Genomic DNA, 12,200 nt, shown 5'->3' on the forward strand with positions numbered 1-12,200 from the left:
TTGGTTTACATCCTTTTTCAAATCTGTAAGGGCAACATGGAATATTTTACATTTCAAACCCAAAATAAAACATCAAAATCCTAAAATCTGATTGTTGTCATGGTTACAGTTATTGCACCTAACTATGCCCATATGTGCGTGCATCCACACTATATCCATCATGTTCACGTTTGAATAGGATAGCATGACGTCACTGGTATATTCTCAGTATTACAACTTATGCATTCATGTGAAGACACACGGACACTACAGTATGTATATATTGATGTTCAAACATACACAGAGACAAACAGTGTGATACAGGTGAATGTGTAAGCTGGTGCCCAGTTAGAGATTTTTCTGGCCAATTGGCTTCATAACATGTGGTGAAATTTAGTGTTAAATACAGAGAACAAGACAGGAACACTGTTGTATATAGTTTTCCTGTGGAAAGTAAAAATATTGACCTAACTGTGTGGTTTTGATTGTGAGCTTATCCAAAGATGGTACTTTTTTGTTCTGTTATTTATGAGGCATTTAAACAATCATTTCAAAGACACAGTCAGTCCTTCCAGAAAGCAAAGACCAAAAACAGACACAAGTGAAATTAACCCGGCAACTAGAAGACTTTCTAGAGTATCTGTTGAAGACAGACAATTGTCAGGATGACCGCTATGATGGTTACACTGTCATTTTATTGCACTGAGATATGTTGATGTAAGTATTTATTTAGTTGAGATTTGACCCTTGCTTTCTGTTAATCATAAAGACATCCATGAACAGGAATCGAATACACTCAAATCATCACAAGAAACAGTTTGTTTCAAGTTATTGGTAGAGAGATAGGAAAGGCTGGTTGAAACACATCTGTGTATACTTGGAATACTTCTTTTAATATTTTCATGCCTGCCGGAACTTAAAACTCTCATGCCCCTGACTATAACATTGGAACATGAAATATTTTCAAGGTTGCAATCACAGTCTTTTATGTTATACTTGTGGATATCAAATGTATGAAACAAGACTGAATATCATTTTAATTCTAATTTACTGGAAGGAGATCAAAGATCATGTGTGGTCTACTCTGAGAGTTGTTTTTGATTTATAGATATTGTAGATTTATGTGTTCAGAATTTTCAAAATTTGTTGTGTCCAGAAGTATCATCTATATGGGATGGAACAAAGACAAAACTGTACATAATATTTTAAACTGTATTGTAAAAAGAAAAACCATAAGCTCAGGTAAATAGCGAAATAAAAACATTTCAAAAATAAAGTGCAGGCCAGTGAGCAGTACATGTATGAACCAAGTTACCTTGCAGTTGAGTTCATCTTGGACTTTGTGTACATTGCACATCTCATTCCTGCATACACTTTAAGCTAACACACTTCATGGTACAACACGCTTAAACAATAGTAAAGATTTTTTGATGAAATGTCTTAAAAAAACACAAGCTATAGCCCATAGAGCAGCAGACACAAGTACAGAGCAGATTTGCACATTTTTAACTGCACAATGAAAATGTTAAAAAAAGTATCATATTGAATTACATCTGATGATATGATTATACATATACTTAATATTTTAACACAGTAATTATTAGTAAAGAGAGAATAATGGTTTTATGTTGATACATAATACCAGTAATATAGAAACTTTACTTAAAATATACAGAATGAGAGGGACAACTGAAGATCAGTGGATACACCTTTGGTTGCAAACTAAAAGGGATTTCTTAGGGGGCTCTAGATAAAAGTGATGATATGTAAGGACTCCCTAGGTTATTCACAATTCAAACAAAATTTACTTGGGTCCACTGAGCTTCAGTCTTGCCCTCAAGGAAAGTACAATCGTTGTATACTGTTCATGTAGAGATTGCGGATAATTGAATAAAAATGGAAGTTCAAAAAATGAGATAATTTCGCTGAATAAAAAACTTGACTTTTTACAGTCACTAAAACATGGATACTGCATTGTGTTGTATAAGACCAGAGCGGATTACATTCATCAAGTCACAGAGAACAGGCCAAGGGGCAAACAGAGCTTAAATAATGTGAATTCAACTACAAAGATTTCAGTTTACCCTCCCGTGTCAGAAACACAACAATTGAGACAGAAATTACAACTGGTGAAAATTATTGCAATGCAAAGTACAGTACACGTTGCAGTATCTATAATTAATGATAGAGTTTCTCCTCGTTTAAAAGTGTTTGTTCATTTTGTGTCACACACCACTTACCACTATATTGAAAATATCAACACTATTATCACTTTCAACAATGCTTGGAGAATTAATTAATTTCACAGCTGGTTATTCTCTTTCAATTGAAAGGGAATTTTTACAGGATATGTCATTAAACTCTATTTCCGTACAATGGAGCAGAGGTCATGACATTGCATTTAACTGAAAAGTAATTTTTAATCTGCAGAAAAAGGACAACAACACAATGAAAATCCTGAACGGTATGCCGCCATGATTTGACCCTCACCCCACTACAACATATTTTTGAAAAGATCAGGCAGAGGAATCAAAATGACGAGTGAATGAAAGCAGTGGATTATTTTAAGCATATTCTGCTAAAGGATGGATGATTTACAACACTAATCCAATTTCATGATGAGATAGGTTACGATATAGATTTTTTGGCTTGTAATTTTTCGGGACGAAAAAGTATCGAAATAATCACAATTTTAACACAGTTTTTGTGTCAGGATATTTGCACTCATCCAACACATCAAGTTTGAGTACAAAAAAATAACAAAAATTTTTGAAAAGTTATGTGGTTATGACTCATGGCATTGATGAAGCAACGAACGGTAATTCTGATATGCAAAAAATCCATCATCAACTTCTACAGGTACAGTTCTATTTCCACTGTAGTGTAATTCTGTTTAAAATTTCTCATGAGAATTTATTTCAAATTATGGATTCAAAAATTGTATGTATTTCCTGTGATTTCATTTAAATAGCACAATAATTAATCCTTGAAATGCAAAATGATGGACAAAAAAGCCAATTGTATCGATACCTGCAACAATATTGTAAACTTTGATATTTACAGGTCAGCCTCAGTTCCATTGGACACCAGCAGATTTTCACACTCACATCACAATGTTTTGGAATCAAAATAAACTATCCAATATGCAAATTACCGTCAATGATTGACACAAGTAAACATGCTATACGCATGCTGTTTTTAGAGGATCATTGGATTTTTGTAAAAGGAATTATTGCACTGTTTCATTCCAGAAATTGCTGCTTTTGTTGGGAAACGGTATAATACGATTATAAAATTCCATCACAGATATATTACATTTTAGAGAGATCTTCTGATCAACACTTTGTCAGTTATTTACTTCATTGGTTCCACTTTGTGTTGAATCGAAGGTAAAGCGGACAAGATGCTCAGTTCTCTGTTTCTGAAAGTTATTTTGCACAGAAAACACAATGAGCTGCTAGAGGCAGCAAAATGTGACAAATTGTGATAGCCAACTTGTGCAACACAATAGGGTACAGACAAAGCCATTGTCACAATATCTACACTTGGGTAGAAGAAACTTATCAAGGCGCTTTCTATAGAAAAATACTATTTCTTTCATAGATAGATTAACTGTGTTATGTGGATGGTGCCTTTGCCTCAATGTAGCTTCTATGGACGGTTCTTTTCTTTTATAACAGATGGGCTCGCATGATATAAAATATCTGGACTCGGCCTGCTCAAAATATTTTTTTTGGGTCAAGCATATGCCAGCTTGAGACTACAGTAGCTTGTCATGAAAAAGTAATTTTGAATTGCATTTTTGGGATTAGAATAGAAATATGAATATTCAATTTGTATGAAAGTTAACAAAAAATCTAAAATTTTAAATTTCATAATAGGAAAGCTATAAATTTACCAATGTACAATAATACCATTATTTCCAATCAAAGAGTTAGTTCATTTTAAACATTTTACAAAGATTGGTCATGTAAAACTGATGATTAACCCTTTGAGCACCAAAGTCAATTTTTGTCACCTTTTTTAATATACCTAGTAAATTTTTTTCAGATTTTTACCAAAATTTTGATAAAACACTGTAGCCAATGAAATGTGATGTGCATTTGGTCCAAAATTATAAAAACAATTCAGAAAAATTCATAAAATTGGTAAAATGTTGCAATTAAATTTTGGTGGGAAAAATGACAGCACTCAAAGGGTTAAGAACCTAGCCATGCATCAACATAGAAGTATATGATATTTGGCTCTAACTATTAGTTTACATTAATATTGGTTGATGTTTTCCGTTCTCAAAGTTAACACTATACATGAAATTGTGCTGCTTCTCTCAATTTAACACAAATCAGTCGGTCAAAGTTTTAAATAGCTAACACTAAATATATGTTGTATGTACCATACTTCTTTGTAAGTTGTAGTGATGGAATAAGTAAACAGAGCAATTCACCTTGTAGTGTAAATAATAATGGTTTGCAAAAAACCCTAGAGTGGTGTACTCCAAATCAACATTCAGCCATAGCAATGCTACATCCTTTTTCTCCTTCATCAACTGTTTCCATCTGAAATTACGCAGTGTGAACTGCCAACTGGCGTACATACGTCAGTGTCTTGTGCTAGAGTGTGTATGATAATTTAAAATGCACACACTCCACTCATGTCACAATTGCTGCTCCAAATAACTATCAAAAAACTGAAAATGGGCATACATCACCATGGTAATTACAGTTAATTCAATACATCTGTTGCTATTCAGATGTAATAATGTAATGTAATAATTAATGATCATAATTTGGCAAAATCTGGCTTGAATGTTCAGAGTTGAAATGTATTTTTCTGCCTTACAGCTTAAATGCATGGAACAATAGTTTAAAAAAATGACAAAATTGTCATTGCAGATTTGTAATTTCTGCTATGTGGGGAAATATGGAGACAGAAAAAAAACAAGAATATTAAAAATATTGCTTTCTTTTAAGTTTTTGAAAAAATGAACATATTCATATTTTGTTACTACTGTAATACCTTTTTCATTTGTACTACGGTTTTAATACTTATCATTAAGAAATGCATGCAGTATAAATGCCACTTATTTTAAAATCTGGCAGAAATATTTATTTACCTGGTAGTGGTATTGTGTTCTTTTTATTTGACATATGTAAGTCATACACATACACAAAAAGAAACCTGTAAAGCAATATGATTTTAAACTCATTTGGCAAAACTGATCATTTGAATCATTCTATGTGAAGGGTTCTGATTAATTCTATGAAAGCCGACAGTATGTTGCCTCAAACAGCATAAATACAATTTTAATGGATTTAGGCTAAATCTGTGAATCAAAATATTCCCCAACCATTTGTCAGACCTGTAGAGTCTACCGGCATGTATGGAAATACGGGTATTGATAACACGTCTGTTGTAGAACAATCCCTTTGACAATAAAGCTTTCTGTAAACCACACTGCTGTCAATGATAAAGTTCACAGTGAATAGAACATTAAAGGTGACCAGATAAAAAGGACACAAAGACCTCTCATTTACGACAACACTTTGTAAAATTTCCGTGTGACCACACTTTGTAAAATGTTGGTGCAGTCTACCAGGTTTAATGATTAGGTATCTAAATTACTATTTCAAATGATAGTACTTCAGTGTACGACACAATTTACAACAGCAGGCGCTGAACTTGAAGTTTTACACAGTAAAAGTTTGCAGTGATTACTGGGTTAATCATACTACCATTGGATGCCAAACACAAATTGTCATTTGAAGTGCTAGGTTTCATTTTGTAACCACGTCCTGGTTAAATATTTTATTTTGTCAATGATATTTCTATCTCTCCAACAGATTAATGAAATTTCATATTGGGCTTAAATGATCACATTATAATATTGTAGCTTTAGCAGTGGAACATCTGATAATGTAGAAAAAATAGGCTGACGAGAAACAGAAAGAGTATTGAAATGAGAAGCAGTGTACACGATCCATTCATCTATAGTGTATAAACTCCTGTGGAAGAATGTGGTCTGTCTGACAATGGTGGGAAAATAATCAGCATCATCCCCTAATACATAAAATCCATTTTTACATCACTGCAATTCTACAACAATAGAGACTGCATGGAACTGTCAATCACAGTGACCTCAACTCTCCTTCTGGTAATGGTGGCATTTTGTTTTACTTTTGACGACTACCAGACTGTCACCCTCGCTGGTTCCACTCCGCTCAACTCATCATACCAAAATTAATAAAATACAGACTTATATCTAACAATAGAGAGAGTACCTACCAGTTTACACAAGCTCTGCTGATGGTAGTCTATTGGGCGTAAAACCAAAATTATTTTCAGGAAATTTCAGATGTTTTTGGAACATCAAAATTTATACCACAGCCTTCCAGTACGGTACTATCTGCCTAACAGTGCACTGTGTACAAAAAGGGAGGAAGACATTATTTCTTTGCAGGGGTGGCAAGGACTGATTTGAGGGGATAATAATGATAGCCAGGGACAGTGAAAGAAGTGAACAAAATATCTGAATATTCATGATGATTCCCAAGAATAACGACTGAAACACATTAAAGTGGTGTATTTCATTTATAAGACAGAAGGATATTTATAATTACTCATGTTAATTGTACATCCCTTCGTGACAATGGTTGGATCCACATCAAGCTCTCTACAGGTGATCACAGCGACAGAATTGAATCAATTATTTTATATATTGTAAAACTGATCTCACAAAAAAATTCAATAAATGATTCATTTTTTTGCATGTCTGGATCAGAGTGTCAGCTGTGCTGAAATACACTGTCTCCCTGTAGACAGTGTTGTTGTGCCCTGTTTTTCCATTTACATGTACTTATCTATTGGCCGTTGTATATTTTGTTTCGCATGATTTGTTGTTAGTGTGCTTGTTGCTCAACTGCTGCAGAGGATTTTGAATCATGGATGAATAAAACGTGTGCAGACAAGTGATGAAGCAAATTATACAAAATTCCATCAAATCAGACCATGATTCTCTGTAATTACGTTACCTGTATTATGCATTGCTTATACTGAAGTGGTTTTATACAAACATTCAGTGACTGAAAAAAAAACCATTTTACCTAGTCTAGTCCGGGACCCGTATTTTTAGAAAACCTCACATGTAAAGAAACGTATGCAAACACAATTTTTGCTAAGGCCTACACTTCAAGCCTACAGTTTACTTTTACTTGTCTGAACAAGTTTAATTCAGGCATAATTCCAAATCATGTGATGCAATCCATATTAAAGGTATACTGTTACCTGTTCCAATTTTGCCACAGTTACCATGGAAAGAGAAAATCTAACCAATCACGGATTTTAAGCCGGTGGCCGCTTTTTAAAAACAGCGCCCTCAGATGGCATTTTGAATACCAAGGAACGCCCATTTGACCATATATGGGCATATTTAGATTACAGGTGACTGTATACCTTTAATGCTCACGTCTGGATATGATTTCAACGATTTATAACAAACATTTGTAAAGTTCCACTCAGATATTTGCAAAATCTGCAAGTCCCCTACAGCATTAAATTCAAAACACTTGATGGTTTTTTACAATCAATCTGTGATTTCCCCCAAGAATTTTTGATGAAATTTGTCAAACATTTTTAAGGTCCATCCATTACCAGGGTAGTTTTTGCTTCTCTATCTTAGTTTAAACATTTAATTAATGCAACAAATGGAAGAGAAATTCACTCAAAAAACTTTCTGTTTTCCCTTGAGAGAGTGGTCATGGAACTGATATGCTGAATCTTTTCAATGAAGTTTGTGGCATAGGTTGGTTTGCGGAAATATGCTCTGTTGGCAAGTGCGTGAAAAATTATTGAGTCATCATTGATATAAACTTTTTTGAATGATCCAAACTTCACTTTTTACAAAGGAGTCAAATCTTCAAGCCTTTCAGTTCCGGTCAACATTGTTCGATAATTTACTCTATCAGACCTACCTTGCGGCAGATTGGAATTAATACTGCCCTATGCTTACACTGCTTCACAGGTACAGGGGTCCCTCTATAGTCTATTCATAGAACGGAAGACGCTGACGACATCATATCACGGCTTCAGTCATTGGTTACCATAGTAACTGCTCCAGTTGTCGTGGGGACAGTACAGGCATCTGAGAAATGTTTTTCCCAGAGGTTGGCTGTGTCAGCAGAGTTGAGGGTGTTCCTGTTAATTAAAGAGGAATAGAACTACTGTGGAGTCTGTCACTATTTCCCTAGCATTGAATTGCCTGGAGCGCTTTATGCTTTAAAAATGTAAAAAACTACACTTCAATTCTGTGTGGAAACACAATGACCAATAATCCAACTAAATTATTGGTATTACCGCAATAGAGCTACTAATTCGATGATAATTCAAAAGGAAAAAAGGCCAAAATCGATAGAAAACCTGCTAACACAAATACCTATCAGAGCCCTGCACGATGGAATATTCCATTGTGATATGCAGGTGAGGGTGGCAAGGCCACTGGTGAAGGCGGGAAATGTTGAATTCTCTCCAAAAACTGTAAAACTTCTGACATTGTCAGTTTGACCTTTGACTCTGATAAGTCTCCTCAAATACACAATCTGTTAATTTGCATTATCTGCTCAACCAGATGACTGTCATGGAAAATCCTTGTCATCAAGGGTCTCAGATGAGCCTTTGAGATTTGAATTTAAAAGAGGAATATGCAATTTTACAACATATGCGCCAAAACTTATTTCAAGGACGTTGTCACAGGTGCGGCAAATTACCAGTATGCATGGACACTCTTCTATTTTAGTTTTTTCTATCATGGTCGACTTTCAAGGTATGACAAGGTTAACCCTTTGAGTGCCAAAATCAAGTTTTGTTGCCTTTATAGAATATAATACCAAAAACTTTTATCTACACATTTTTTCAAGATTTTTCCCAAAACTTTTGTAAAACATAGGGCCAAAGTCCCTGAAGCTACTATAGACATGGATACAAAATTAAGTATTTCCTGACTGTATGAAATTATCTCACTAAGGTCATCCTAGGGACATGTAAACCAAATATTAAAGTTGTCTGACCAGCGGTTTTGAAAAAACAAGCGACTCAACAGTTGACAGAGCTCTGCTGTGTTATGTAGAGAATAACTTTTTGTGACACATGTATTGATGGAGAAGGTGGATATCTGAGATAGCTCATTTCAGGATGGCCTGACCAAAAATGGAAAAAAATTCCGTAAAAATACAGATTTGCATATTTCATCAGACTATATTAGTCTATAATAGCAAATAAACAAGAGTTAATTACATTCTAATTAAAGTAAACAAGACTTGCTTAAATCAAGATTTACGTCATAAAATAACAGCATATCTGTCAGGTTATAAAGAATCTTGAGCTGGTTATCTTTTAATATCAGTATTTTCATCCTATTAACCAAGCACAATTTAACTTTCAAATTAACATTGTAAGTAAGTTCTGTTGAATAAGTTGAGACTGTACGTACTCAGAGAAAGCACACTGGAAGTCACAAATGTTTGAAACTTAAGAAGTTCAAGGTCATCAAAAGCATTATAAGGAATCATGTTACACTTTCATTGCACTGTTTACACAGATTGCATAATTGCTATAAATAGCACATGAGGAATCTTACAGCCCAGCTTTACCATAAAACCCTATCACTTTGACCACTCTTTTATTGACCACTCTATTTTTTTTCCTCAAAAAGTAATCTTATTTGAACTTTCTCTATCTCTATTTATTTGACCATCCTATCATGACAAACTATTATGAGCAATTCTTTTCGATAACATAAATGGTGGTTCATAATATATCAAAGTTGGGATTCAAGAAAGTTGCCTTTACATGTTTTAATCCTCAATTCACTATGAACTGTCAAAAAAAGTTGAACTTTCTGATAATTCCACACTAAAATTATTTTGGCTTTGATGATTTCCTAATTAATTCAATAATTAAAATCATATTAATTATTTTTTTCTGGGTGAATTGATAGGGTTTATACAGTACAAGAATTACATACAATGTAAGTCAAACTTTGACCAAAAATGACCAAAAAAATCCTTAAAAATACACATTTGCATATTTCATCACAATTTGAACAAATCTAAGTTGGGTTATCCCTAGCGACCTGTATACCAAATAACAAAGCTGTCTGACCAGCGGTTATGAAGAAGAAGATTTTTACCAAAAACACCTTTTTTGGCATTAATTTGCCTATTTTCAACAATATCAAAAAATAAAAAAAAATTGTTTCTCAAAATCATATTTTTCATCTACACAACAAATATCAAATCAGTAAGTACTGCAGTTCTCAAGATATTTGAGTGGACGGACGCCTCACAACGGACATACATACATACATACATACATACATACATACAGACTGACGCCGGACGCCGGACGGATACCCATCCCAATAGCTTCTATAGACTATAGTCTATAGTAGCTAAAAATTGTAGCCAATGAAAAGTTTTGTCCATTTGGTCAAAAACTATGAAAAATATTACAGAAAAATCCATAAAAATTGGTAAAATGTCACGGCGCTTAAATTTTGGTGGAAAAAAATAACAGCATTCAAAAGGTTGGTGAAATGTACTGTCTTGACCGAACTATTAAAATATGTATGACATGTGTGGTCTGGATTATTAGTTTTAAGGTAAAACAAATGCAAAAGTTATGTCTAGTATTGAAACATATAGACACATCCCAGAGAACTGCTAATGTGGCAGTACATGAAATTAACCACCATGTGGAGACCATGCATCCATCACTTGGCAGAGGCAAAAATAAAAATAAAAAACTGTACGATTTTTATATGACTGGTCTGTTTACTATACTCAATCACATATGCTACAGTATTTTTTTTTAATGAATACAAGAGCTAGGTATTAGTAGGAAAGTCTGTTTACTGAGAGAGGTACACTGTAATGTCTGTTTATTAAACCAATGATAACTCACAAGCTCAAATCACTATTTCTATTAAAAAACACTTTTGCCTATGATCTTTGAGTTTAGTGTAAAGTTTCCTTGAGTACAGTATGATCAGAAGATTTCAGCCCCCCTACTGAGTGTGTCTAATCATGAAAGTTTCTGTCAGATGTTTCTGACAGTGTCAAAATCAAACAATGCAGAGAATTCTTGATTTATCTGTTCTTTTTTACAGGTATTAGCACAGGCGACCCAAGTATTACTGAGTTTTCCACACTGTTTTCTCTATCATTTTCTCTTCTTTCTTCATGCTCTGAATGATCGGAATAAATAAAATAAATGGTTTATATCACCTAACCTAACCTAACCTGTGACTCTTTATTTATTTATTTTACACTCCATTACAAGGACGTATATCTCTCATACACACATGCTGTAATTAATTAGTCAACACAACTACGGTAATTATGCTAATCCGTGGACTTATCAGAGGTTGGTCAACATTGGAAAGATAGTGATGTTATACTGTGTTCCCACTAGCTAAACCAACGCCGCCGGTAACTAACGGTTTTGATTGGTAAACACCTGTGGATTAACCCTTAATCTCTACTTATGTCCATACACGGAATTTCCTCCGGTGTTTTGAGGAAAACACCGGTGTTTTGCGCCCTCTACGTTCATATATGTCTATAATACAGGTTGGATATAAACAACAATGGCGGATGTCCAGGACGCAACTGTAGCGGCGTGTCTCCTGTATTTTCACCTTCATATGCGATCCAGACGGATTCAACAGCCTCGCTATTCAATGAGCAAGATCACTAAAACCCATTAAAATAATTTTTCACAAACCAAACAAAGGAAAGAATCTACACTGCGACTGATGAGAAACCACACTCGGGTTCGAAACGCTAGCGTCAAAGGGCCACTCTATCAACTTTGTAACACCATAGGTCCGGCTGCGTCTCGCCATAAGCTTTCCCCACACAAACAAAAGATTACCGTACACACTAATCCAAACTTCCCTACAAATATCCGAGGCGAAACAAACATTTTTTTAACACAAACAATCGGATAAGAATGTAGGAACACATTTTTGAAACGAACCAAACACAAACTCGACACAAAAACATTTTGGATAGTTAGGTGGGCAGCCTCTTTCACACTTTATACATGGGAGCGAGAGATCTGTTGTCTTCCATGGTTCGTGTCGAGTCCAGCTATGCGTACTGTGCACTCGAGCTGATAGGTCAGAGGTAATGTTTTGGACAAAAGTCGTCGCGAGAGGGCGTTTACAC

The 12,200-nt window shown here is 34.5% G+C and overlaps 1 protein-coding gene and 1 long non-coding RNA gene across 9 annotated transcripts in view; both read right to left on the reverse strand.

Moving 5' to 3' along the window:
- LOC139140954 (uncharacterized) overlaps nucleotides 1-10,427 on the reverse strand; it is a 156,927-nt gene extending 146,500 nt beyond the window's left edge. Inside the window, exon 1 of the long non-coding RNA XR_011554106.1 lies at nucleotides 10,103-10,427. This is a non-coding gene — a long non-coding RNA (uncharacterized lncRNA). The remainder of the gene's footprint in view (nucleotides 1-10,102) is intronic.
- LOC139140950 (EF-hand calcium-binding domain-containing protein 4B-like) overlaps nucleotides 1-12,200 on the reverse strand; it is an 80,045-nt gene that overhangs the window by 47,271 nt on the left and 20,574 nt on the right. For all 8 annotated transcript variants that reach the window (XM_070710460.1, XM_070710457.1, XM_070710462.1 and 5 more), the window contains 2 exons: nucleotides 7,947-8,169; nucleotides 6,262-6,397 (listed from right to left, as the gene is read on the reverse strand). The gene's annotated coding sequence lies outside the window, so the exon portion shown is untranslated. The remainder of the gene's footprint in view (nucleotides 1-6,261; nucleotides 6,398-7,946; nucleotides 8,170-12,200) is intronic.

Source organism: Ptychodera flava, chromosome 9, assembly GCF_041260155.1.
Source record: "Ptychodera flava strain L36383 chromosome 9, AS_Pfla_20210202, whole genome shotgun sequence".
Taxonomy (NCBI): Eukaryota; Metazoa; Hemichordata; class Enteropneusta; family Ptychoderidae; genus Ptychodera; species Ptychodera flava.